This window comes from Stenella coeruleoalba (assembly GCF_951394435.1).
Source record: "Stenella coeruleoalba genome assembly, contig: scaffold_28, whole genome shotgun sequence".
Taxonomy (NCBI): domain Eukaryota; kingdom Metazoa; phylum Chordata; class Mammalia; order Artiodactyla; family Delphinidae; genus Stenella; species Stenella coeruleoalba.
The window spans coordinates 928952-956679 of NW_027645921.1; the positions used below are offsets into that span (position 1 = coordinate 928952).

General features: G+C 43.9%; 1 long non-coding RNA gene across 27 annotated transcripts in view; it reads right to left on the bottom strand.

The window, feature by feature from the left end:
* The window catches only part of LOC307181468, a 1676472-nt gene that overhangs the window by 37939 nt on the left and 1610805 nt on the right, over positions 1-27728 (bottom strand). For 16 of the 27 annotated variants that reach the window (XR_013826838.1, XR_013826839.1, XR_013826840.1 and 13 more), the window contains 2 exons: positions 12556-12641; positions 9401-9478 (listed from right to left, as the gene is read on the bottom strand). This is a non-coding gene — a long non-coding RNA (uncharacterized lncRNA). Of the gene's footprint in view, positions 1-9400; positions 9479-12555; positions 12642-17295; positions 17374-27728 lie in introns of all 27 variants that reach the window. The other 11 variants (XR_013826832.1, XR_013826833.1, XR_013826835.1 and 8 more) reach the window with 1 other exon arrangement.

A 27728-nucleotide genomic window follows, 5' to 3' on the forward strand; every position in this document is an offset into this window, starting at 1 on the left:
TAACTGAAGTAAGTCACACAGAAAAAGAAACATCATAAGATATCAGTAATACACGGAATGTAATCTTGGCTACATAGGAACTGAATTACAGAACAGAACAGGGTCTCAAATTTAGAAAACCAACTTATGCTTGCTTAAGGGGAAAGGTGAGTTGGGGTGCTGCATAAAACCAGAGATTGAAATGAGCACAGATAAAGTTCCTTAAGTCAAATATGGAATAGACAAGAGCTACTCCTTGCTCAACGAAATGGACTCAACACCGCATATTAAACGCCTAAGAATGTACCTGACTAGTAAGTATCTTAAAAACCTATGGATTGCTATGTCTCCGAAAGAGAATCAAGCATGTGTACAGGGGCATAAACGCAGCAGTGATAGGATTGGAGAGGTTCGGTGAGCAAATGAAGACCCTTTGAAGTCATATTGCATGGTACCCATTACACGGGTCTTAACTCTCCAGGTTTAAGGTATTCTTCCTTCAGCTAAAACATGCATGTGGAACCCAAGTATGATCAACCATGTGAACGGGAGACGTGTTCAAATATGTCTCAGTTTTCCTCCCCTGGTACTCGGGTGCAACATTCCAGACGCTTTACTAACACTCTCCCCACTTGGAGAGTCAGCGCCTTTAACCTCCTGTTTGGCCCTGTTTGCAATTTCTGTGGAAGATGAACAGGAATAGCGAGAACCAATGAGAGGCTAGCTGGAGGTGTCTGGACGGGCAAATTTAACTCTCATTTCCCACCAGGAAGAGGAAATAACCAAAGGCTCAGCGTGCCGTGCCGGAACCAGATTAGGGCCTGAAGCCATCCTGCGGTGTTGCGGCCAGGTCACAAGAAAGCGAGTTGAAGAAAGGAGCTCAGGGGCACTGTAATTCACAAACCTGCAGAGTTATAAATGACAGCTATCGTCCAAAAATAGACTGAAGTAAGGCTGCCAAGAGGACTTGAAAGCGGGGCAGAATTGCAGGAAACCGATTTCAGGAGGTAGACTGGAATTGCATTGAAAGCATAGGAAAAGAGGCAGAACGTCCACAATGATGCACTTGGCCAAAAAGGGCGTATGCGTTTTTTCCTGAATATATTCAGGAAAAAACGCATACGCCCTTTATGGCCAACCAAGCAAGCTTGCAAAGGAAATCTGCACTACAATGAAGTCTCACTTCCCCCCGGTCAAAAGGGCCATCTGAAAAAAGTGTAAAATCCAGAAAGGCAGGACAGGCCATGGAGAACTGGGAGCCTTGTTATGCTGATGGGCGGGATGTAAATTGCCAACAACCACTTGGGAGAAGTGTATGGTGTTTCCTGAAACATCTAAAAAACAAAGCTACAGAGCCTAGGGCAATGCCACTTATGGTCCTATAGCTTAGGGAAATTAAAATCAAAAAGACACAGCCACCCCAAAGTTTGGAACGGCTCTGTTTACAAGAACCTTGTTTACAGTACAAGTTCAACATCGCAGAAAGTGAAAAATGGATAAAGAACTTGTGGTACTTACGTACAATGCAGTATCACTCAGCAATGAAATCTATGTCATCAGGCCCGTAGCAGCATAATGAGTAGATTCAGGTACGATGATTCTAACTGAAATAAGTCACACAGAAAAAGAAACATCATAAGATATCAGTAATACACGGAATGTAAACTTGGCTACACAGGAACTGAATTACAGAACAGAACAGGGTCTCAAATTTAGAAAACCAACTTATGCTTGCTTAAGGGGAAAGGTGAGTTGGGGTGCTGCATAAAACCAGAGATTGAAATGAGCACAGATAAAGTTCCTTATGTCAAATATGGAATAGACAAGAGCTACTCCTTGCTCAACGAAATGGACTCAACACCGCATATTAAACGCCTAAGAATGTACCTGACTAGTAAGTATCTTAAAAACCTATGGATTGCTATGTCTCCGAAAGAGAATCAAGCATGTGTACAGGGGCATAAACGCAGCAGTGATAGGATTGGAGAGGTTCGGTGAGCAAATGAAGACCCTTTGAAGTCATATTGCATGGTACCCATTACACGGGTCTTAACTCTCCAGGTTTAAGGTATTCTTCCTTCAGCTAAAACATGCATGTGGAACCCAACTATGATCAACCATGTGAACGGGAGACATGTTCAAATATGTCTCAGTTTTCCTCCCCTGGTACTCGGGTGCAACATTCCAGACGCTTTACTAACACTCTCCCCACTTGGAGAGTCAGCGCCTTTAACCTCCTGTTTGGCCCAGTTTGCAATTTCTGCGGAAGATGAACAGGAATAGCGAGAACCAATGAGAGGCTAGCTGGAGGTGTCTGCACGGGCAAATTTAACTCTCATTTCCCACCAGGAAGAGGAAATAACCAAAGGCTCAGCGTGCCGTGCCGGAACCAGATTAGGGCCTGAAGCCATCCTGCGGTGTTGCGGCCAGGTCACAAGAAAGCGAGTTGAAGAAAGGAGCTCAGGGGCACTGTAATTCACAAACCTGCAGAGTTATAAATGACAGCTATCGTCCAAAAATAGACTGAAGTAAGGCTGCCAAGAGGACTTGAAAGCGGGGCAGAATTGCAGGAAACCGATTTCAGGAGGTAGACTGGAATTGCATTGAAAGCATAGGAAAAGAGGCAGAACGTCCACAATGATGCACTTGGCCAAAAAGGGCGTATGCGTTTTTTCCTGAATATATTCAGGAAAAAACGCATACGCCCTTTTTGGCCAACCAAGCAAGCTTGCAAAGGAAATCTGCACTACAATGAAGTCTCACTTCCCCCCGGTCAAAAGGGCCATCTGAAAAAAGTGTAAAATCCAGAAAGGCAGGACAGGCCATGGAGAACTGGGAGCCTTGTTATGCTGATGGGCGGGATGTAAATTGCCAACAACCACTAGGGAGAAGTGTATGGTGTTTACAGAAACATCTAAAAAACAAAGCAACAGAGCCTAGGGCACTGCCACTTATGGTCCTATAGCTTAGGGAAATTAAAATCAAAAAGACACAGCCACCCCAAAGTTTGGAACGGCTCTGTTTACAAGAACCTTGTTTACAGTACAAGTTCAACATCGCAGAAAGTGAAAAATGGATAAAGAACTTGTGGTACTTACGTACAATGCAGTATCACTCAGCAATGAAATCTATGTCATCAGGCCCGTAGCAGCATAATGAGTAGATTCAGGTACGATGATTCTAACTGAAATAAGTCACACAGAAAAAGAAACATCATAAGATATCAGTAATACACGGAATGTAAACTTGGCTACACAGGAACTGAATTACAGAACAGAACAGGGTCTCAAATTTAGAAAACCAACTTATGCTTGCTTAAGGGGAAAGGTGAGTTGGGGTGCTGCATAAAACCAGAGATTGAAATGAGCACAGATAAAGTTCCTTAAGCCAAATATGGAATAGACAAGAGCTACTCCTTGCTCAACGAAATGGACTCAACACCGCATATTAAACGCCTAAGAATGTACCTGACTAGTAAGTATCTTAAAAACCTATGGATTGCTATGTCTCCGAAAGAGAATCAAGCATGTGTACAGGGGCATAAACGCAGCAGTGATAGGATTGGAGAGGTTCGGTGAGCAAATGAAGACCCTTTGAAGTCATATTGCATGGTACCCATTCCACGGGTTTCAACTACCCAGGTTTTAGGTATTCTTCCTTCAGCTAAAACATGCATGTGGAACCCAGAGTATGATCAACCATGTGAACGGGAGACGTGTTCAAATATGTCTCAGTTTTCCTCCCCTGGTACTCGGGTGCAACATTCCAGACGCTTTACTAACACTCTCCCGACTTGGAGAGTCAGTCCCTTTAACCTCCTGTTTGGCCCAGTTTGCAATTTCTGCGGAAGATGAACAGGAATAGCGAGAACCAATGAGAGACTAGCTGGAGGTGTCTGGACGGGCAAATTTAACTATCATTTCCCACCAGGAAGAGGAATTAACCAAAGGCTCAGCGTGCCGTGCCGGAACCAGATTAGGGCCTGAAGCCACCCTGTGGTGTTGCGGCCAGGTCACAAGAAAGCGAGTTGAAGAAAGGAGCTCAGGGGCACTGTAATTCACAAACCTGCAGAGTTATAAATGACAGCTATCGTCCAAAAATAGACTGAAGTAAGGCTGCCAAGAGGACTTGAAAGCGGGGCAGAATTGCAGGAAACCGATTTCAGGAGGTAGACTGGAATTGCATTGAAAGCATAGGAAAAGAGGCAGAACGTCCACAATGATGCACTTGGCCAAAAAGGGCGTATGCGTTTTTTCCTGAATATATTCAGGAAAAAACGCATACGCCCTTTTTGGCCAACCAAGCAAGCTTGCAAAGGAAATCTGCACTACAATGAAGTCTCACTTTCCCCCGGTCAAAAGGGCCATCTGAAAAAAGTGTAAAATCCAGAAAGGCAGGACAGGCCATGGAGAACTGGGAGCCTTGTTATGCTGATGGGCGGGATGTAAATTGCCAACAACCACTCAGGAGAAGTGTATGGTGTTTCCTGAAACATCTAAAAAACAAAGCAACAGAGCCTAGGGCACTGCCACTTATGGTCCTATAGCTTAGGGAAATTAAAATCAAAAAGACACAGCCACCCCAAAGTTTGGAACGGCTCTGTTTACAAGAACCTCGTTTACAGTACAAGTTCAACATCGCAGAAAGTGAAAAATGGATAAAGAAGTTGTGGTATTTACTTACAAAGCAATATCACTCAGCAATGAAATCTGTGTCATCAGGCCCTTAGCAGCACAATGAGTGGATTCAGGTATGATGATTCTAACTGAAATAAGTCACACAGAAAAGAAACATCATAAGATATCAGTAATACACGGAATGTAAACTTGGCTACACAGGAACTGAATTACAGAACAGAACAGGGTCTCAAATTTAGAAAACCAACTTATGCTTGCTTAAGGGTAAAGGTGAGTTGGGGTGCTGCATAAAACCAGAGATTGAAATGAGCACAGATAAAGTTCCTTAAGCCAAATATGGAATAGACAAGAGCTACTCCTTGCTCAACGAAATGGACTCAACACCCCATATTAAATGCCTAAGAATGTACCTGACTAGTAAGTATCTTAAAACCTATGGATTGCTATGTCTCCAAAAGAGAATCAAGCGTGTGTACAGGGGAATAAACGCAGCAGTGATAGGATTGGAGAGGTTCGGTGAGCAAATGAAGACCCTTTGAAGTCATATTGCATGGTACCCATTACACGGGTCTCAACTCTCCAGGTTTAAGGTATTCTTCCTTCAGCTAAAACATGCATGTGGAACCTAGAGTATGATCAACCATGTGATCGGGAGACGTGTTCAAATATGTCTCAGTTTTCATACCCTGGTACTCGGGTGCAACATTCCAGACGCTTTACTAACACTCTCCCGACTTGGAGAGTCAGTCCCTTTAACCTCCTGTTTGGCCCAGTTTGCAATTTCTGCGGAAGATGAACAGGAATAGCGAGAACCAATGAGAGACTAGCTGGAGGTGTCTGGACGGGCAAATTTCACTCTCATTTCCCACCAGGAAGAGGAAATAACCAAAGGCTCAGCGTGCCGTGCCGGAACCAGATTAGGGCCTGAAACCATCCTGCGGTGTTGCGGCCAGGTCACAAGAAAGCGAGTTGAAGAAAGGAGCTCAGGGGCACTGTAATTCACAAACCTGCAGAGTTATAAATGACAGCTATCGTCCAAAAATAGACTGAAGTAAGGCTGCCAAGAGGACTTGAAAGCGGGGCAGAATTGCAGGAAACCGATTTCAGGAGGTAGACTGGAATTGCATTGAAAGCATAGGAAAAGAGGCAGAACGTCCACAATGATGCACTTGGCCAAAAAGGGCGTATGCGTTTTTTCCTGAATATATTCAGGAAAAAACGCATACGCCCTTTTTGGCCAACCAAGCAAGCTTGCAAAGGAAATCTGCACTACAATGAAGTCTCACTTCCCCCCGGTCAAAAGGGCCATCTGAAAAAAGTGTAAAATCCAGAAAGGCAGGACAGGCCATGGAGAACTGGGAGCCTTGTTATGCTGATGGGCGGCATGTAAATTGCCAACAGACACTCGGGAGAAGTGTATGGTGTTTCCTGAAACATCTAAAAAACAAAGCAACAGAGCCTAGGGCACTGCCACTTATGGTCCTATAGCTTAGGGAAATTAAAATCAAAAAGACACAGCCACCCCAAAGTTTGGAACGGCTCTGTTTACAAGAACCTCGTTTACAGTACAAGTTCAACATCGCAGAAAGTGAAAAATGGATAAAGAAGTTGTGGTATTTACTTACAAAGCAATATCACTCAGCAATGAAATCTGTGTCATCAGGCCCTTAGCAGCACAATGAGTGGATTCAGGTATGATGATTCTAACTGAAATAAGTCACACAGAAAAGAAACATCATAAGATATCAGTAATACACGGAATGTAAACTTGGCTACACAGGAACTGAATTACAGAACAGAACAGGGTCTCAAATTTAGAAAACCAACTTATGCTTGCTTAAGGGTAAAGGTGAGTTGGGGTGCTGCATAAAACCAGAGATTGAAATGAGCACAGATAAAGTTCCTTAAGCCAAATATGGAATAGACAAGAGCTACTCCTTGCTCAACGAAATGGACTCAACACCCCATATTAAATGCCTAAGAATGTACCTGACTAGTAAGTATCTTAAAACCTATGGATTGCTATGTCTCCAAAAGAGAATCAAGCGTGTGTACAGGGGAATAAACGCAGCAGTGATAGGATTGGAGAGGTTCGGTGAGCAAATGAAGACCCTTTGAAGTCATATTGCATGGTACCCATTACACGGGTCTCAACTCTCCAGGTTTAAGGTATTCTTCCTTCAGCTAAAACATGCATGTGGAACCTAGAGTATGATCAACCATGTGATCGGGAGACGTGTTCAAATATGTCTCAGTTTTCATACCCTGGTACTCGGGTGCAACATTCCAGACGCTTTACTAACACTCTCCCGACTTGGAGAGTCAGTCCCTTTAACCTCCTGTTTGGCCCAGTTTGCAATTTCTGCGGAAGATGAACAGGAATAGCGAGAACCAATGAGAGACTAGCTGGAGGTGTCTGGACGGGCAAATTTCACTCTCATTTCCCACCAGGAAGAGGAAATAACCAAAGGCTCAGCGTGCCGTGCCGGAACCAGATTAGGGCCTGAAACCATCCTGCGGTGTTGCGGCCAGGTCACAAGAAAGCGAGTTGAAGAAAGGAGCTCAGGGGCACTGTAATTCACAAACCTGCAGAGTTATAAATGACAGCTATCGTCCAAAAATAGACTGAAGTAAGGCTGCCAAGAGGACTTGAAAGCGGGGCAGAATTGCAGGAAACCGATTTCAGGAGGTAGACTGGAATTGCATTGAAAGCATAGGAAAAGAGGCAGAACGTCCACAATGATGCACTTGGCCAAAAAGGGCGTATGCGTTTTTTCCTGAATATATTCAGGAAAAAACGCATACGCCCTTTTTGGCCAACCAAGCAAGCTTGCAAAGGAAATCTGCACTACAATGAAGTCTCACTTCCCCCCGGTCAAAAGGGCCATCTGAAAAAAGTGTAAAATCCAGAAAGGCAGGACAGGCCATGGAGAACTGGGAGCCTTGTTATGCTGATGGGCGGCATGTAAATTGCCAACAGACACTCGGGAGAAGTGTATGGTGTTTCCTGAAACATCTAAAAAACAAAGCAACAGAGCCTAGGGCACTGCCACTTATGGTCCTATAGCTTAGGGAAATTAAAATCAAAAAGACACAGCCACCCCAAAGTTTGGGACGCCTCTGTTTACAAGAACCTCGTTTACAGTACAAGTTCAACATCGCAGAAAGTGAAAAATGGATAAAGAAGTTGTGGTATTTACTTACAAAGCAATATCACTCAGCAATGAAATCTGTGTCATCAGGCCCTTAGCAGCACAATGAGTGGATTCAGGTATGATGATTCTAACTGAAGTAAGTCACACAGAAAAAGAAACATCATAAGATATCAGTAGTACACGGAATGTAAACTTGGCTACACAGGAACTGAATTACAGAACAGAACAGGGACTCAAATTTAGAAAACCAACTTATGCTTGCTTAAGGGTAAAGGTGAGTTGGGGTGCTGCATAAAACCAGAGATTGAAATGAGCACAGATAAAGTTCCTTAAGTCAAATATGGAATAGACAAGAACTACTCCTTGCTCAACGAAATGGACTCAACACCGCATATTAAACGCCTAAGAATGTACCTGACTAGTAAGTATCTTAAAACCTATGGATTGCTATGTCTCCGAAACAGAATCATGCATGTGAACAGGGGCATAAATGCAGCAGTGATAGGATTGGAGAGGTTCGGTGAGCAAATGAAGACCCTTTGAAGTCATATTGCATGGTACCCATTCCACGGGTTTCAACTACCCAGGTTTAAGGTATTCTTCCTTCAGCTTAAACATGCATGTGGAACCTAGAGTATGATCAACCATGTGATTGGGAGACGTGTTCAAATATGTCTCAGTTTTCGTACCCTGGTACTCGGGTGCAACATTCCAGACGCTTTACTAACACTCTCCCGACTTGGAGAGTCAGTCCCTTTAACCTCCTGTTTGGCCCAGTTTGCAATTTCTGCGGAAGATGAACAGGAATAGCGAGAACCAATGAGAGACTAGCTGGAGGTGTCTGGACGGGCAAATTTCACTCTCATTTCCCACCAGGAAGAGGAAATAACCAAAGGCTCAGCGTGCCGTGCCGGAACCAGATTAGGGCCTGAAGCCATCCTGCGGTGTTGCGGCCAGGTCACAAGAAAGCGAGTTGAAGAAAGGAGCTCAGGGGCACTGTAATTCACAAACCTGCAGAGTTATAAATGACAGCTATCGTCCAAAAATAGACTGAAGTAAGGCTGCCAAGAGGACTTGAAAGCGGGGCAGAATTGCAGGAAACCGATTTCAGGAGGTAGACTGGAATTGCATTGAAAGCATAGGAAAAGAGGCAGAACGTCCACAATGATGCACTTGGCCAAAAAGGGCGTATGCGTTTTTTCCTGAATATATTCAGGAAAAAACGCATACGCCCTTTTTGGCCAACCAAGCAAGCTTGCAAAGGAAATCTGCACTACAATGAAGTCTCACTTCCCCCCGGTCAAAAGGGCCATCTGAAAAAAGTGTAAAATCCAGAAAGGCAGGACAGGCCATGGAGAACTGGGAGCCTTGTTATGCTGATGGGCGGCATGTAAATTGCCAACAGACACTCGGGAGAAGTGTATGGTGTTTCCTGAAACATCTAAAAAACAAAGCAACAGAGCCTAGGGCACTGCCACTTATGGTCCTATAGCTTAGGGAAATTAAAATCAAAAAGACACAGCCACCCCAAAGTTTGGGACGCCTCTGTTTACAAGAACCTCGTTTACAGTACAAGTTCAACATCGCAGAAAGTGAAAAATGGATAAAGAAGTTGTGGTATTTACTTACAAAGCAATATCACTCAGCAATGAATTCTATGTCATCAGGCCCTTAGCAGAACAATGAGTGGATTCAGGTATGATGATTCTAAATGAAATAAGTCACACAGAAAAAGAAACATCATAAGATATCAGTAATACACGGAATGTAAACTTGGCTACACAGGAACTGAATTACAGAACAGAACAGGGTCTCAAATTTAGAAAACCAACTTATGCTTGCTTAAGGGGAAAGGTGAGTTGGGGTGCTGCATAAAACCAGAGATTGAAATGAGCACAGATAAAGTTCCTTAAGCCAAATATGGAATAGACAAGAGCTACTCCTTGCTCAACGAAATGGACTCAAAACTCCATATTAAACCCCTAAGAATGTACCTGACTAGTAAGTATCTTAAAACCTATGGATTGCTATGTCTCCAAAAGAGAATCAAGCGTGTGTACAGGGGAATAAACGCAGCAGTGATAGGATTGGAGAGGTTCGGTGAGCAAATGAAGACCCTTTGAAGTCATATTGCATGGTACCCATTACACGGGTCTCAACTCTCCAGGTTTAAGGTATTCTTCCTTCAGCTAAAACATGCATGTGGAACCCAGAGTATGATCAACCATGTGATCGGGAGACGTGTTCAAATATGTCTCAGTTTTCCTCCCCTGGTACTCGGGTGCAACATTCCAGATGCTTTACTAACACTCTCCCGACTTGGAGAGTCAGTCCCTTTAACCTCCTGTTTGGCCCAGTTTGCAATTTCTGCGGAAGATGAACAGGAATAGCGAGAACCAATGAGAGGCTAGCTGGAGGTGTCTGGACGGGCAAATTTAACTCTCATTTCCCACCAGGAAGAGGAATTAACCAAAGGCTCAGCATGCCGGGCCGGAACCAGATTAGGGCCTGAAGCCATCCTGCGGTGTTACGGCCAGCTCAAAAGAAAGCGAGTTGAAGAAAGGAGCTCAGGGGCACTGTAATTCACAAACCTGCAGAGTTATAAATGACAGCTATCGTCCAAAAATAGACTGAAGTAAGGCTGCCAAGAGGACTTGAAAGCGGGGCAGAATTGCAGGAAACCGATTTCAGGAGGTAGACTGGAATTGCATTGAAAGCATAGGAAAAGAGGCAGAACGTCCACAATGATGCACTTGGCCAAAAAGGGCGTATGCGTTTTTTCCTGAATATATTCAGGAAAAAACGCATACGCCCTTTTTGGCCAACCAAGCAAGCTTGCAAAGGAAATCTGCACTACAATGAAGTCTCACTTCCCCCCGGTCAAAAGGGCCATCTGAAAAAAGTGTAAAATCCAGAAAGGCAGGACAGGCCATGGAGAACTGGGAGCCTTGTTATGCTGATGGGTGGGATGTAAATTGCCAACAACCACTCAGGAGAAGTGTATGGTGTTTCCTGAAACATCTAAAAAACAAAGCCACAGAGCCTAGGGCACTGCCACTTATGGTCCTATAGCTTAGGGAAATTAAAATCAAAAAGACACAGCCACCCCAAAGTTTGGAATGGCTCTGTTTACAAGAACCTCGTTTACAGTACAAGTTCAACATCGCAGAAAGTGAAAAATGGATAAAGAACTTGTGGTACTTACGTACAATGCAGTATCACTCAGCAATGAAATCTATGTCATCAGGCCCGTGGCAGCATAATGAGTAGATTCAGGTACGATGATTCTAACTGAAATAAGTCACACAGAAAAAGAAACATCATAAGATATCCCTAATACACGGAATGTAAACTTGGCTACACAGGAACTGAATTCCAAAACAGAACAGGGTCTCAAATTTAGAAAACCAATTTATGCTTGCTTAAGGGTAAAGGTGAGTTGGGTTGCTGCATAAAACCAGAGATTGAAATGAGCACAGATAAAGTTCCTTAAGCCAAATATGGAATAGACAAGAGCTACTCCTTGCTCAACGAAATGGACTCAAAACTCCATATTAAACCCCTAAGAATGTACCTGACTAGTAAGTATCTTAAAACCTATGGATTGCTATGTCTCCAAAAGAGAATCAAGCGTGTGTACAGGGGCATAAACGCAGCAGTGATAGGATTGGAGAGGTTCGGTGAGCAAATGAAGACCCTTTGAAGTCATATTGCATGGTACCCATTACACGGGTCTCAACTCTCCAGGTTTAAGGTATTCTTCCTTCAGCTAAAACATGCATGTGGAACCCAATTATGATCAACCATGTGAACGGGAGACGTGTTCAAATATGTCTCAGTTTTCCTCCCCTGGTACTCGGGTGCAACATTCCAGACGCTTTACTAACACTCTCCCCACTTGGAGAGTCAGCGCCTTTAACCTCCTGTTTGGCCCAGTTTGCAATTTCTGCGGAAGATGAACAGGAATAGCGAGAACCAATGAGAGACTAGCTGGAGGTGTCTGGACGGGCAAATTTAACTCTCATTTCCCACCAGGAAGAGGAATTAACCAAAGGCTCAGCATGCCGGGCCGGAACCAGATTAGGGCCTGAAGCCATCCTGCGGTGTTGCGGCCAGGTCACAAGAAAGCGAGTTGAAGAAAGGAGCTCAGGGGCACTGTAATTCACAAACCTGCAGAGTTATAAATGACAGCTATCGTCCAAAAATAGACTGAAGTAAGGCTGCCAAGAGGACTTGAAAGCGGGGCAGAATTGCAGGAAACCGATGTCAGGAGGTAGACTGGAATTGCATTGAAAGCATAGGAAAAGAGGCAGAACGTCCACAATGATGCACTTGGCCAAAAAGGGCGTATGCGTTTTTTCCTGAATATATTCAGGAAAAAACGCATACGCCCTTTTTGGCCAACCAAGCAAGCTTGCAAAGGAAATCTGCACTACAATGAAGTCTCACTTCCCCCCGGTCAAAAGGGCCATCTGAAAAAAGTGTAAAATCCAGAAAGGCAGGACAGGCCATGGAGAACTGGGAGCCTTGTTATGCTGATGGGTGGGATGTAAATTGCCAACAACCACTCGGGAGAAGTGTATGGTGTTTCCTGAAACATCTGAAAAACAAAGCAACAGAACCTAGGGCACTTCCACTTATGGTCCTATAGCTTAGGGAAATTAGAATCAAAAAGACACAGCCACCCCAAAGTTTGGAACGACTCTGTTTACAAGAACCTCGTTTACAGTACAAGTTCAACATCGCAGAAAGTGAAAAATGGATAAAGAAGTTGTGGTATTTACTTAAAAAGCAATATCACTCAGCAATGAAATCTGTGTCATCAGGCCCTTAGCAGCACAATGAGTGGATTCAGGTATGATGATTCTAACTGAAGTAAGTCACACAGAAAAAGAAACATCATAAGATATCAGTAGTACACGGAATGTAAACTTGGCTACACAGGAACTGAATTACAGAACAGAACAGGGACTCAAATTTAGAAAACCAACTTATGCTTGCTTAAGGGTAAAGGTGAGTTGGGTTGCTGCATAAAACCAGAGATTGAAATGAGCACAGATAAAGTTCCTTAAGCCAAATATGGAATAGACAAGAGCTACTCCTTGCTCAACGAAATGGACTCAACACCCCATATTAAACCCCTAAGAATGTACCTGACTAGTAAGTATCTTAAAACCTATGGATTGCTATGTCTCCAAAAGAGAATCAAGCGTGTGTACAGGGGAATAAACGCAGCAGTGATAGGATTGGAGAGGTTCGGTGAGCAAATGAAGACCCTTTGAAGTCATATTGCATGGTACCCATTACACGGGTCTCAACTCTCCAGGTTTAAGGTATTCTTCCTTCAGCTAAAACATGCATGTGGAACCCAGAGTATGATCAACCATGTGATCGGGAGACGTGTTCAAATACGTCTCAGTTTTCCTCCCCTGGTACTCGGGTGCAACATTCCAGATGCTTTACTAACACTCTCCCGACTTGGAGAGTCAGTCCCTTTAACCTCCTGTTTGGCCCAGTTTGCAATTTCTGCGGAAGATGAACAGGAATAGCGAGAACCAATGAGAGGCTAGCTGGAGGTGTCTGGACGGGCAAATTTAACTCTCATTTCCCACCAGGAAGAGGAATTAACCAAAGGCTCAGCATGCCGGGCTGGAACCAGATTAGGGCCTGAAGCCATCCTGCGGTGTTGCGGCCAGGTCACAAGAAAGCGAGTTGAAGAAAGGAGCTCAGGGGCACTGTAATTCACAAACCTGCAGAGTTATAAATGACAGCTATCGTCCAAAAATAGACTGAAGTAAGGCTGCCAAGAGGACTTGAAAGCGGGGCAGAATTGCAGGAAACCGATTTCAGGAGGTAGACTGGAATTACATTGAAAGCATAGGAAAAGAGGCAGAACGTCCACAATGATGCACTTGGCCAAAAAGGGCGTATGCGTTTTTTCCTGAATATATTCAGGAAAAAACGCATACGCCCTTTTTGGCCAACCAAGCAAGCTTGCAAAGGAAATCTGCACTACAATGAAGTCTCACTTCCCCCCGGTCAAAAGGGCCATCTGAAAAAAGTGTAAAATCCAGAAAGGCAACAGGCCATTGAGAACTGGGAGCCTTGTTATGCTGATGGGCGGGATGTAAATTGCCAACAGACACTTGGGAGAAGTGTATGGTGTTTCCTGAAACATCTAAAAAACAAAGCAACAGAGCCTAGGGCACTTCCACTTATGGTCCTATAGCTTAGGGAAATTAAAATCAAAAAGACACAGCCACCCCAAAGTTTGGAACGGCTCTGTTTACAAGAACCTCGTTTACAGTACAAGTTCAACATCGCAGAAAGTGAAAAATGGATAAAGAAGTTGTAGTATTCACTTACAAAGCAATATCACTCAGCAATGAAATCTGTGTCATCAGGCCCTTAGCAGCACAATGAGTGGATTCAGGTATGATGATTCTAACTGAAGTAAGTCACACAGAAAAAGAAACATCATAAGATATCAGTAATACACGGAATGTAAACTTGGCTACACAGGAACTGAATTACAGAACAGAACAGGGTCTCAAATTTAGAAAACCAACTTATGCTTGCTTAAGGGTAAAGGTGAGTTGGGGTGCTGCATAAAACCAGAGATTGAAATGAGCACAGATAAAGTTCCTTAAGTCAAATATGGAATAGACAAGAGCTACTCCTTGCTCAACGAAATGGACTCAACACCGCATATTAAACGCCTAAGAATGTACCTGACTTGTAAGTATCTTAAAACCTATGGATTGCTATGTCTCCGAAAGAGAATCAAGCATGTGTACAGGGGCATAAACGCAGCAGTGATAGGATTGGAGAGGTTCGGTGAGCAAATGAAGACCCTTTGAAGTCATATTGCATGGTACCGTTTCCACGGGTTTCAACTACCCAGGTTTAAGGTATTCTTCCTTCAGCTAAAACATGCATGTGGAACCCAAGTATGATCAACCATGTGAACGGGAGACGTGTTCAAATATGTCTCAGTTTTCCTCCCCTGGTACTCGGGTGCAACATTCCAGACGCTTTACTAACACTCTCCCCACTTGGAGAGTCAGCGCCTTTAACCTCCTGTTTGGCCCAGTTTGCAATTTCTGCAGAAGATGAACAGGAATAGCGAGAACCAATGAGAGACTAGCTGGAGGTGTCAGGACGGGCAAATTTAACTCTCATTTCCCACCAGGAAAAGGAAATAACCAAAGGCTCAGCGTGCCGTGCCGGAACCAGATTAGGGCCTGAAGCCATCCTGCGGTGTTGCGGCCAGGTCACAAGAAAGCAAGTTGAAGAAAGGAGCTCAGGGGCACTGTAATGCACAAACCTGCAGAGTTATAAATGACAGCTATCGTCCAAAAATAGACTGAAGTAAGGCTGCCAAGAGGACTTGAAAGCGGGGCAGAATTGCAGGAAACCGATTTCAGGAGGTAGACTGGAATTGCATTGAAAGCATAGGAAAAGAGGCAGAACGTCCACAATGATGCACTTGGCCAAAAAGGGCGTATGCGTTTTTTCCTGAATATATTCAGGAAAAAACGCATACGCCCTTTTTGGCCAACCAAGCAAGCTTGCAAAGGAAATCTGCACTACAATGAAGTCTCACTTCCCCCCGGTCAAAAGGGCCATCTGAAAAAAGTGTAAAATCCAGAAAGGCAGGACAGGCCATGGAGAACTGGGAGCCTTGTTATGCTGATGGGCGGGATGTAAATTGCCAACAACCACTTGGGAGAAGTGTATGGTGTTTCCTGAAACATCTAAAAAACAAAGCAAAAGAACCTAGGGCACTTCCACTTATGGTCCTATAGCTTAGGGAAATTAAAATCAAAAAGACACAGCCACCCCAAAGTTTGGAACGGCTCTGTTTACAAGAACCTCGTTTACAGTACAAGTTCAACATCGCAGAAAGTGAAAAATGGATAAAGAACGTGTGGTACTTACGTACAATGCAGTATCACTCAGCAATGAAATCTATGTCATCAGGCCCGTAGCAGCATAATGAGTAGATTCAGGTACGATGATTCTAACTGAAATAAGTCACACAGAAAAAGAAACATCATAAGATATCCCTAATACACGGAATGTAAACTTGGCTACACAGGAACTGAATTCCAAAACAGAACAGGGTCTCAAATTTAGAAAACCAACTTATGCTTGCTTAAGGGGAAAGGTGAGTTGGGTTGCTGCATAAAACCAGAGATTGAAATGAGCACAGATAAAGTTCCTTAAGCCAAATATGGAATAGACAAGAGCTACTCCTTGCTCAACGAAATGGACTCAACACCGCATATTAAACGCCTAAGAATGTAACTGACTAGTAAGTATCTTAAAACCTATGGATTGCTATGTCTCCGAAAGAGAATCAAGCATGTGTACAGGGGCATAAATGCAGCAGTGATAGGATTGGAGAGGTTCGGTGAGCAAATGAAGACCCTTTGAAGTCATATTGCATGGTACCCTTTCCACGGGTTTCAACTACCCAGGTTTAAGGTATTCTTCCTTCAGCTAAAACATGCATGTGGAACCCAAGTATGATCAACCATGTGAACGGGAGACGTGTTCAAATATGTCTCAGTTTTCCTCCCCTGGTACTCGGGTGCAACATTCCAGACGCTTTACTAACACTCTCCCCACTTGGAGAGTCAGCGCCTTTAACCTCCTGTTTGGCCCAGTTTGCAATTTCTGCGGAAGATGAACAGGAATAGCGAGAACCAATGAGAGACTAGCTGGAGGTGTCAGGACGGGCAAATTTAACTCTCATTTCCCACCAGGAAAAGGAAATAACCAAAGGCTCAGCGTGCCGTGCCGGAACCAGATTAGGGCCTGAAGCCATCCTGCGGTGTTTCGGCCAGGTCACAAGAAAGCAAGTTGAAGAAAGGAGCTCAGGGGCACTGTAATTCACAAACCTGCAGAGTTATAAATGACAGCTATCGTCCAAAAATAGACTGAAGTAAGGCTGCCAAGAGGACTTGAAAGCGGGGCAGAATTGCAGGAAACCGATTTCAGGAGGTAGACTGGAATTGCATTGAAAGCATAGGAAAAGAGGCAGAACGTCCACAATGATGCACTTGGCCAAAAAGGGCGTATGCGTTTTTTCCTGAATATATTCAGGAAAAAACGCATACGCCCTTTTTGGCCAACCAAGCAAGCTTGCAAAGGAAATCTGCACTACAATGAAGTCTCACTTCCCCCCGGTCAAAAGGGCCATCTGAAAAAAGTGTAAAATCCAGAAAGGCAGGACAGGCCATGGAGAACTGGGAGCCTTGTTATGCTGATGGGCGGGATGTAAATTGCCAACAACCACTCGGGAGAAGTGTATGGTGTTTCCTGAAACATCTAAAATACAAAGCAACAGAACCTAGGGCACTTCCACTTATGGTCCTATAGCTTAGGGAAATTAAAATCAAAAAGACACAGCCACCCCAAAGTTTGGAACGGCTCTGTTTACAAGAACCTCGTTTACAGTACAAGTTCAACATCGCAGAAAGTGAAAAATGGATAAAGAAGTTGTGGTATTTACTTACAAAGCACTATCACTCAGCAATGAAATCTGTGTCATCAGGCCCTTAGCAGCACAATGAGTGGATTCAGGTATGATGATTCTAACTGAAGTAAGTCACACAGAAAAGGAAACATCATAAGATATCAGTAATACACGGAATGTAAACTTGGCTACACAGGAACTGAATTACAGAACAGAACAGGGTCTCAAATTTAGAAAACCAACTTATGCTTGCTTAAGGGTAAAGGTGAGTTGGGGTGCTGCATAAAACCAGAGATTGAAATGAGCACAGATAAAGTTCCTTAAGTCAAATATGCAATAGACAAGAGCTACTCCTTGTTCAACGAAATGGACTCAACACCGCATATTAAATGCCTAAGAATGTACCTGACTAGTAAGTATCTTAAAAACCTATGGATTGCTATGTCTCCGAAAGAGAATCAAGCATGTGTACAGGGGCATAAACGCAGCAGTGATAGGATTAGAGAGGTTCGGTGAGCAAATGAAGACCCTTTGAAGTCATATTGCATGGTACCCATTACACGGGTCTCAACTCTCCAGGTTTAATGTATTCTTCCTTCAGCTAAAACATGCATGTGGAACCCAGAGTATGATCAACCATGTGATCGGGAGACGTGTTCAAATACGTCTCAGTTTTCCTCCCCTGGTACTCGGGTGCAACATTCCAGACGCTTTACTAACACTCTCCCCACTTGGAGAGTCAGCGCCTTTAACCTCCTGTTTGGCCCAGTTTGCAATTTCTGCGGAAGATGAACAGGAATAGCGAGAACCAATGAGAGACTAGCTGGAGGTGTCTGGACGGGCAAATTTAACTCTCATTTTCCACCAGGAAGAGGAAATAACCAAAGGCTCAGCGTGCCGTACCGGAACCAGATTAGGGCCTGAAGCCATCCTGCGGTGTTGCGGCCAGCTCAAAATAAAGCGAGTTGAAGAAAGGAGCTCAGGGGCACTGTAATTCACAAACCTGCAGAGTTATAAATGACAGCTATCGTCCAAAAATAGACTGAAGTAAGGCTGCCAAGAGGACTTGAAAGCGGGGCAGAATTGCAGGAAACCGATGTCAGGAGGTAGACTGGAATTGCATTGAAAGCATAGGAAAAGAGGCAGAACGTCCACAATGATGCACTTGGCCAAAAAGGGCGTATGCGTTTTTTCCTGAATATATTCAGGAAAAAACTCATACGCCCTTTTTGGCCAACCAAGCAAGCTTGCAAAGGAAATCTGCACTACAATGAAGTCTCACTTCCCCCCGGTCAAAAGGGCCATCTGAAAAAAGTGTAAAATCCAGAAAGGCAGGACAGGCCATGGAGAACTGGGAGCCTTGTTATGCTGATGGGCGGGATGTAAATTGCCAACAACCACTCGGGAGAAGTGTATGGTGTTTCCTGAAACATCTGAAAAACAAAGCAACAGAACCTAGGGCACTTCCACTTATGGTCCTATAGCTTAGGGAAATTAAAATCAAAAAGACACAGCCACCCCAAAGTTTGGAACGGCTCTGTTTACAAGAACCTCGTTTACAGTACAAGTTCAACATCGCAGAAAGTGAAAAATGGATAAAGAAGTTGTGGTATTTACTTACAAAGCAATATCACTCAGCAATGAAATCTGTGTCATCAGGCCCTTAGCAGCACAATGAGTGGATTCAGGTATGATGATTCTAACTGAAGTAAGTCACACAGAAAAAGAAACATCATAAGATATCAGTAGTACACGGAATGTAAACTTGGCTACACAGGAACTGAATTACAGAACAGAACAGGGACTCAAATTTAGAAAACCAACTTATGCTTGCTTAAGGGTAAAGGTGAGTTGGGGTGCTGCATAAAACCAGAGATTGAAATGAGCACAGATAAAGTTCCTTAAGCCAAATATGGAATAGACAAGAGCTACTCCTTGTTCAACGAAATGGACTCAACACCGCATATTAAACCCCTAAGAATGTACCTGACTAGTAAGTATCTTAAAAACCTATGGATTGCTATGTCTCCGAAAGAGAATCAAGCATGTGTACAGGGGCATAAACGCAGCAGTGATAGGATTGGAGAGGTTCGGTGAGCAAATGAAGACCCTTTGAAGTCATATTGCATGGTACACATTACACGGGTCTTAACTCTCCAGGTTTAAGGTATTCTTCCTTCAGCTAAAACATGCATGTGGAACCCAAGTATGATCAACCATGTGAACGGGAGACGTGTTCAAATATGTCTCAGTTTTCCTCGCCTGGTACTCGGGTGCAACATTCCAGACGCTTTACTAACACTCTCCCCACTTGGAGAGTCAGCGCCTTTAACCTCCTGTTTGGCCCAGTTTGCAATTTCTGTGGAAGATGAACAGGAATAGCGAGAACCAATGAGAGACTAGCTGGAGGTGTCAGGATGGGCAATTTAACTCTCATTTCCCACCAGGAAAAGGAAATAACCAAAGGCTCAGCGTGCCGTGCCGGAACCAGATTAGGGCCTGAAGCCATCCTGCGGTGTTGCGGCCAGGTCACAAGAAAGCAAGTTGAAGAAAGGAGCTCAGGGGCACTGTAATGCACAAACCTGCAGAGTTATAAATGACAGCTATCGTCCAAAAATAGACTGAAGTAAGGCTGCCAAGAGGACTTGAAAGCGGGGCAGAATTGCAGGAAACCGATTTCAGGAGGTAGACTGGAATTGCATTGAAAGCATAGGAAAAGAGGCAGAACGTCCACAATGATGCACTTGGCCAAAAAGGGCGTATGCGTTTTTTCCTGAATATATTCAGGAAAAAACGCATACGCCCTTTTTGGCCAACCAAGCAAGCTTGCAAAGGAAATCTGCACTACAATGAAGTCTCACTTCCCCCCGGTCAAAAGGGCCATCTGAAAAAAGTGTAAAATCCAGAAAGGCAGGACAGGTCATGGAGAACTGGGAGCCTTGTTATGCTGATGGGTGGGATGTAAATTGCCAACAACCACTCGGGAGAAGTGTATGGTGTTTCCTGAAACATCTAAAAAACAAAGCAACAGAGCCTAGGGCACTGCCACTTATGGTCCTATAGCTTAGGGAAATTAAAATCAAAAAGACACAGCCACCCCAAAGTTTGGAACGGCTCTGTTTACAAGAACCTCGTTTACAGTACAAGTTCAACATCGCAGAAAGTGAAAAATGGATAAAGAACGTGTGGTACTTACGTACAATGCAGTATCACTCAGCAATGAAATCTATGTCATCAGGCCCGTAGCAGCATAATGAGTAGATTCAGGTACGATGATTCTAACTGAAATAAGTCACACAGAAAAAGAAACATCATAAGATATCCCTAATACACGGAATGTAAACTTGGCTACACAGGAACTGAATTCCAAAACAGAACAGGGTCTCAAATTTAGAAAACCAACTTATGCTTGCTTAAGGGGAAAGGTGAGTTGGGTTGCTGCATAAAACCAGAGATTGAAATGAGCACAGATAAAGTTCCTTATGTCAAATATGGAATAGACAAGAGCTACTCCTTGCTCAACGAAATGGACTCAACACCGCATATTAAACGCCTAAGAATGTACCTGACTAGTAAGTATCTTAAAACCTATGGATTGCTATGTCTCCGAAAGAGAATCAAGCATGTGTACAGGGGCATAAACGCAGCAGTGATAGGATTGGAGAGGTTCGGTGAGCAAATGAAGACCCTTTGAAGTCATATTGCATGGTACCCATTCCACGGGTTTCAACTACCCAGGTTTTAGGTATTCTTCCTTCAGCTAAAACATGCATGTGGAACCCAAGTATGATCAACCATGTGAACGGGAGACGTGTTCAAATATGTCTCAGTTTTCCTCCCCTGGTACTCGGGTGCAACATTCCAGACGCTTTACTAACACTCTCCCCACTTGGAGAGTCAGCGCCTTTAACCTCCTGTTTGGCCCAGTTTGCAATTTCTGCGGAAGATGAACGGGAATAGCGAGAACCAATGAGAGGCTAGCTGGAGGTGTCTGGACGGGCAAATTTAACTCTCATTTCCCACCAGGAAGAGGAAATAACCAAAGGCTCAGCGTGCCGTACCGGAACCAGATTAGGGCCTGAAGCCATCCTGCGGTGTTGCGGCCAGCTCAAAAGAAAGCGAGTTGAAGAAAGGAGCTCAGGGGCACTGTAATTCACAAACCTGCAGAGTTATAAATGACAGCTATCGTCCAAAAATAGACTGAAGTAAGGCTGCCAAGAGGACTTGAAAGCGGGGCAGAATTGCAGGAAACCGATTTCAGGAGGTAGACTGGAATTGCATTGAAAGCATAGGAAAAGAGGCAGAACGTCCACAATGATGCACTTGGCCAAAAAGGGCGTATGCGTTTTTTCCTGAATATATTCAGGAAAAAACGCATACGCCCTTTTTGGCCAACCAAGCAAGCTTGCAAAGGAAATCTGCACTACAATGAAGTCTCACTTCCCCCCGGTCAAAAGGGCCATCTGAAAAAAGTGTAAAATCCAGAAAGGCAGGACAGGCCATGGAGAACTGGGAGCCTTGTTATGCTGATGGGCGGGATGTAAATTGCCAACAACCACTCGGGAGAAGTGTATGGTGTTTCCTGAAACATCTAAAAAACAAAGCAACAGAACCTAGGGCACTTCCACTTATGGTCCTATAGCTTAGGGAAATTAAAATAAAAAAGACACAGCTACCCCAAAGTTTGGAACGGCTCTGTTTACAAGAACCTCGTTTACAGTACAAGTTCAACATCGCAGAAAGTGAAAAATGGATAAAGAAGTTGTGGTATTTACTTACAAAGCAATATCACTCAGCAATGAAATCTGTGTCATCAGGCACTTAGCAGCACAATGAGTGGATTCAGGTATGATGAATCTAACTGAAGCAAGTCACACAGAAAAAGAAACATCATAAGATATCAGTAATACACGGAATGTAAACTTGGCTACACAGGAACTGAATTACAGAACAGAACAGGGTCTCAAATTTAGAAAACCAACTTATGCTTGCTTAAGGGGAAAGGTGAGTTGGGTTGCTGCATAAAACCAGAGATTGAAATGAGCACAGATAAAGTTCCTTAAGTCAAATATGGAATAGACAAGAGCTACTCCTTGCTCAACGAAATGGACTCAACACCGCATATTAAACGCCTAAGAATGTACCTGACTAGTAAGTATCTTAAAACCTATGGATTGCTATGTCTCCGAAAGAGAATCAAGCATGTGTACAGGGGCATAAACGCAGCAGTGATAGGATTGGAGAGGTGCGGTGAGCAAATGAAGACCCTTTGAAGTCATATTGCATGGTACCCATTACACGGGTCTCAACTCTCCAGGTTTAAGGTATTCTTCCTTCAGCTAAAACATGCATGTGGATCCCAGAGTATGATCAACCATGTGATCGGGAGACGTGTTCAAATATGTCTCAGTTTTCCTCCCCTGGTACTCGGGTGCAACATTCCAGACGCTTTACTAACACTCTCCCGACTTGGAGAGTCAGTCCCTTTAACCTCCTGTTTGGCCCAGTTTGCAATTTCTGCGGAAGATGAACAGGAATAGCGAGAACCAATGAGAGGCTAGCTGGAGGTGTCTGGACGGGCAAATTTAACTCTCATTTCCCACCAGGAAGAGGAATTAACCAAAGGCTCAGCATGCCGGGCCGGAACCAGATTAGGGCCTGAAGCCATCCTGCGGTGTTGCGGCCAGGTCACAAGAAAGCGAGTTGAAGAAAGGAGCTCAGGGGCACTGTAATTCACAAACCTGTAGAGTTATAAATGACAGCTATCGTCCAAAAATAGACTGAAGTAAGGCTGCCAAGAGGACTTGAAAGCGGGGCAGAATTGCAGGAAACCGATTTCAGGAGGTAGACTGGAATTGCATTGAAAGCATAGGAAAAGAGGCAGAACGTCCACAATGATGCACTTGGCCAAAAAGGGCGTATGAGTTTTTTCCTGAATATATTCAGGAAAAAACGAATACGCCCTTTTTGGCCAACCAAGCAAGCTTGCAAAGGAAATCTGCACTACAATGAAGTCTCACTTCCCCCCGGTCAAAAGGGCCATCTGAAAAAAGTGTAAAATCCAGAAAGGCAACAGGCCATTGAGAACTGGGAGCCTTGTTATGCTGATGGGCGGGATGTAAATTGCCAACAGACACTTGGGAGAAGTGTATGGTGTTTCCTGAAACATCTAAAAAACAAAGCAACAGAGCCTAGGGCACTTCCACTTATGGTCCTATAGCTTAGGGAAATTAAAATCAAAAAGACACAGCCACCCCAAAGTTTGGAACGGCTCTGTTTACAAGAACCTCGTTTACAGTACAAGTTCAACATCGCAGAAAGTGAAAAATGGATAAAGAAGTTGTAGTATTCACTTACAAAGCAATATCACTCAGCAATGAAATCTGTGTCATCAGGCCCTTAGCATCACAATGAGTGGATTCAGGTATGATGATTCTAACTGAAATAAGTCACACAGAAAAAGAAACATCATAAGATATCACTAATACATGGAATGTAAACTTGGCTACATAGGAACTGAATTCCAAAACAGAACAGGGTCTCAAATTTAGAAAACCAACTTATGCTTGCTTAAGGGGAAAGGTGAGTTGGGGTGCTGCATAAAACCAGAGATTGAAATGAGCACAGATAAAGTTCCTTAAGCCAAATATGGAATAGACAAGAGCTACTCCTTGCTCAACGAAATGGACTCAACACCGCATATTAAACGCCTAAGAATGTACCTGACTAGTAAGTATCTTAAAACCTATGGATTGCTATGTCTCCGAAAGAGAATCAAGCATGTGTACAGGGGCATAAACGCAGCAGTGATAGGATTGGAGAGGTTCGGTGAGCAAATGAAGACCCTTTGAAGTCATATTGCATGGTACCCATTCCACGGGTTTCAACTACCCAGGTTTTAGGTATTCTTCCTTCAGCTAAAACATGCATGTGGAACCCAAGTATGATCAACCATGTGAACGGGAGACGTGTTCAAATATGTCTCAGTTTTCCTCCCCTGGTACTCGGGTGCAACATTCCAGACGCTTTACTAACACTCTCCCCACTTGGAGAGTCAGCGCCTTTAACCTCCTGTTTGGCCCAGTTTGCAATTTCTGCGGAAGATGAACGGGAATAGCGAGAACCAATGAGAGGCTAGCTGGAGGTGTCTGGACGGGCAAATTTAACTCTCATTTCCCACCAGGAAGAGGAAATAACCAAAGGCTCAGCGTGCCGTACCGGAACCAGATTAGGGCCTGAAGCCATCCTGCGGTGTTGCGGCCAGCTCAAAAGAAAGCGAGTTGAAGAAAGGAGCTCAGGGGCACTGTAATTCACAAACCTGCAGAGTTATAAATGACAGCTATCGTCCAAAAATAGACTGAAGTAAGGCTGCCAAGAGGACTTGAAAGCGGGGCAGAATTGCAGGAAACCGATTTCAGGAGGTAGACTGGAATTGCATTGAAAGCATAGGAAAAGAGGCAGAACGTCCACAATGATGCACTTGGCCAAAAAGGGCGTATGCGTTTTTTCCTGAATATATTCAGGAAAAAACGCATACGCCCTTTTTGGCCAACCAAGCAAGCTTGCAAAGGAAATCTGCACTACAATGAAGTCTCACTTCCCCCCGGTCAAAAGGGCCATCTGAAAAAAGTGTAAAATCCAGAAAGGCAGGACAGGCCATGGAGAACTGGGAGCCTTGTTATGCTGATGGGCGGGATGTAAATTGCCAACAACCACTCGGGAGAAGTGTATGGTGTTTCCTGAAACATCTAAAAAACAAAGCAACAGAACCTAGGGCACTTCCACTTATGGTCCTATAGCTTAGGGAAATTAAAATAAAAAAGACACAGCTACCCCAAAGTTTGGAACGGCTCTGTTTACAAGAACCTCGTTTACAGTACAAGTTCAACATCGCAGAAAGTGAAAAATGGATAAAGAAGTTGTGGTATTTACTTACAAAGCAATATCACTCAGCAATGAAATCTGTGTCATCAGGCACTTAGCAGCACAATGAGTGGATTCAGGTATGATGAATCTAACTGAAGCAAGTCACACAGAAAAAGAAACATCATAAGATATCAGTAATACACGGAATGTAAACTTGGCTACACAGGAACTGAATTACAGAACAGAACAGGGTCTCAAATTTAGAAAACCAACTTATGCTTGCTTAAGGGGAAAGGTGAGTTGGGTTGCTGCATAAAACCAGAGATTGAAATGAGCACAGATAAAGTTCCTTAAGTCAAATATGGAATAGACAAGAGCTACTCCTTGCTCAACGAAATGGACTCAACACCGCATATTAAACGCCTAAGAATGTACCTGACTAGTAAGTATCTTAAAACCTATGGATTGCTATGTCTCCGAAAGAGAATCAAGCATGTGTACAGGGGCATAAACGCAGCAGTGATAGGATTGGAGAGGTGCGGTGAGCAAATGAAGACCCTTTGAAGTCATATTGCATGGTACCCATTACACGGGTCTCAACTCTCCAGGTTTAAGGTATTCTTCCTTCAGCTAAAACATGCATGTGGATCCCAGAGTATGATCAACCATGTGATCGGGAGACGTGTTCAAATATGTCTCAGTTTTCCTCCCCTGGTACTCGGGTGCAACATTCCAGACGCTTTACTAACACTCTCCCGACTTGGAGAGTCAGTCCCTTTAACCTCCTGTTTGGCCCAGTTTGCAATTTCTGCGGAAGATGAACAGGAATAGCGAGAACCAATGAGAGGCTAGCTGGAGGTGTCTGGACGGGCAAATTTAACTCTCATTTCCCACCAGGAAGAGGAATTAACCAAAGGCTCAGCATGCCGGGCCGGAACCAGATTAGGGCCTGAAGCCATCCTGCGGTGTTGCGGCCAGGTCACAAGAAAGCGAGTTGAAGAAAGGAGCTCAGGGGCACTGTAATTCACAAACCTGTAGAGTTATAAATGACAGCTATCGTCCAAAAATAGACTGAAGTAAGGCTGCCAAGAGGACTTGAAAGCGGGGCAGAATTGCAGGAAACCGATTTCAGGAGGTAGACTGGAATTGCATTGAAAGCATAGGAAAAGAGGCAGAACGTCCACAATGATGCACTTGGCCAAAAAGGGCGTATGAGTTTTTTCCTGAATATATTCAGGAAAAAACGAATACGCCCTTTTTGGCCAACCAAGCAAGCTTGCAAAGGAAATCTGCACTACAATGAAGTCTCACTTCCCCCCGGTCAAAAGGGCCATCTGAAAAAAGTGTAAAATCCAGAAAGGCAACAGGCCATTGAGAACTGGGAGCCTTGTTATGCTGATGGGCGGGATGTAAATTGCCAACAGACACTTGGGAGAAGTGTATGGTGTTTCCTGAAACATCTAAAAAACAAAGCAACAGAGCCTAGGGCACTTCCACTTATGGTCCTATAGCTTAGGGAAATTAAAATCAAAAAGACACAGCCACCCCAAAGTTTGGAACGGCTCTGTTTACAAGAACCTCGTTTACAGTACAAGTTCAACATCGCAGAAAGTGAAAAATGGATAAAGAAGTTGTAGTATTCACTTACAAAGCAATATCACTCAGCAATGAAATCTGTGTCATCAGGCCCTTAGCATCACAATGAGTGGATTCAGGTATGATGATTCTAACTGAAATAAGTCACACAGAAAAAGAAACATCATAAGATATCACTAATACATGGAATGTAAACTTGGCTACATAGGAACTGAATTCCAAAACAGAACAGGGTCTCAAATTTAGAAAACCAACTTATGCTTGCTTAAGGGGAAAGGTGAGTTGGGGTGCTGCATAAAACCAGAGATTGAAATGAGCACAGATAAAGTTCCTTAAGCCAAATATGGAATAGACAAGAGCTACTCCTTGCTCAACGAAATGGACTCAACACCGCATATTAAACGCCTAAGAATGTACCTGACTAGTAAGTATCTTAAAACCTATGGATTGCTATGTCTCCGAAAGAGAATCAAGCATGTGTACAGGGGCATAAACGCAGCAGTGATAGGATTGGAGAGGTTCAGTGAGCAAATGAAGACCCTTTGAAGTCATATTGCATGGTACCCATTCCACGGGTTTCAATTACCCAGGTTTAAGCTATTCTTCCTTCAGCTAAAACATGCATGTGGAACCCAAGTATGATCAACCATGTGAACGGGAGACGTGTTCAAATATGTCTCAGTTTTCCTCCCCTGGTACTCGGGTGCAACATTCCAGACGCTTTACTAACACTCTCCCCACTTGGAGAGTCAGCGCCTTTAACCTCCTGTTTGGCCCAGTTTGCAATTTCTGCAGAAGATGAACAGGAATAGCGAGAACCAATGAGAGACTAGCTGGAGGTGTCAGGACGGGCAAATTTAACTCTCATTTCCCACCAGGAAAAGGAAATAACCAAAGGCTCAGCGTGCCGTGCCGGAACCAGATTAGGGCCTGAAGCCATCCTGCGGTGTTGCGGCCAGGTCACAAGAAAGCAAGTTGAAGAAAGGAGCTCAGGGGCACTGTAATGCACAA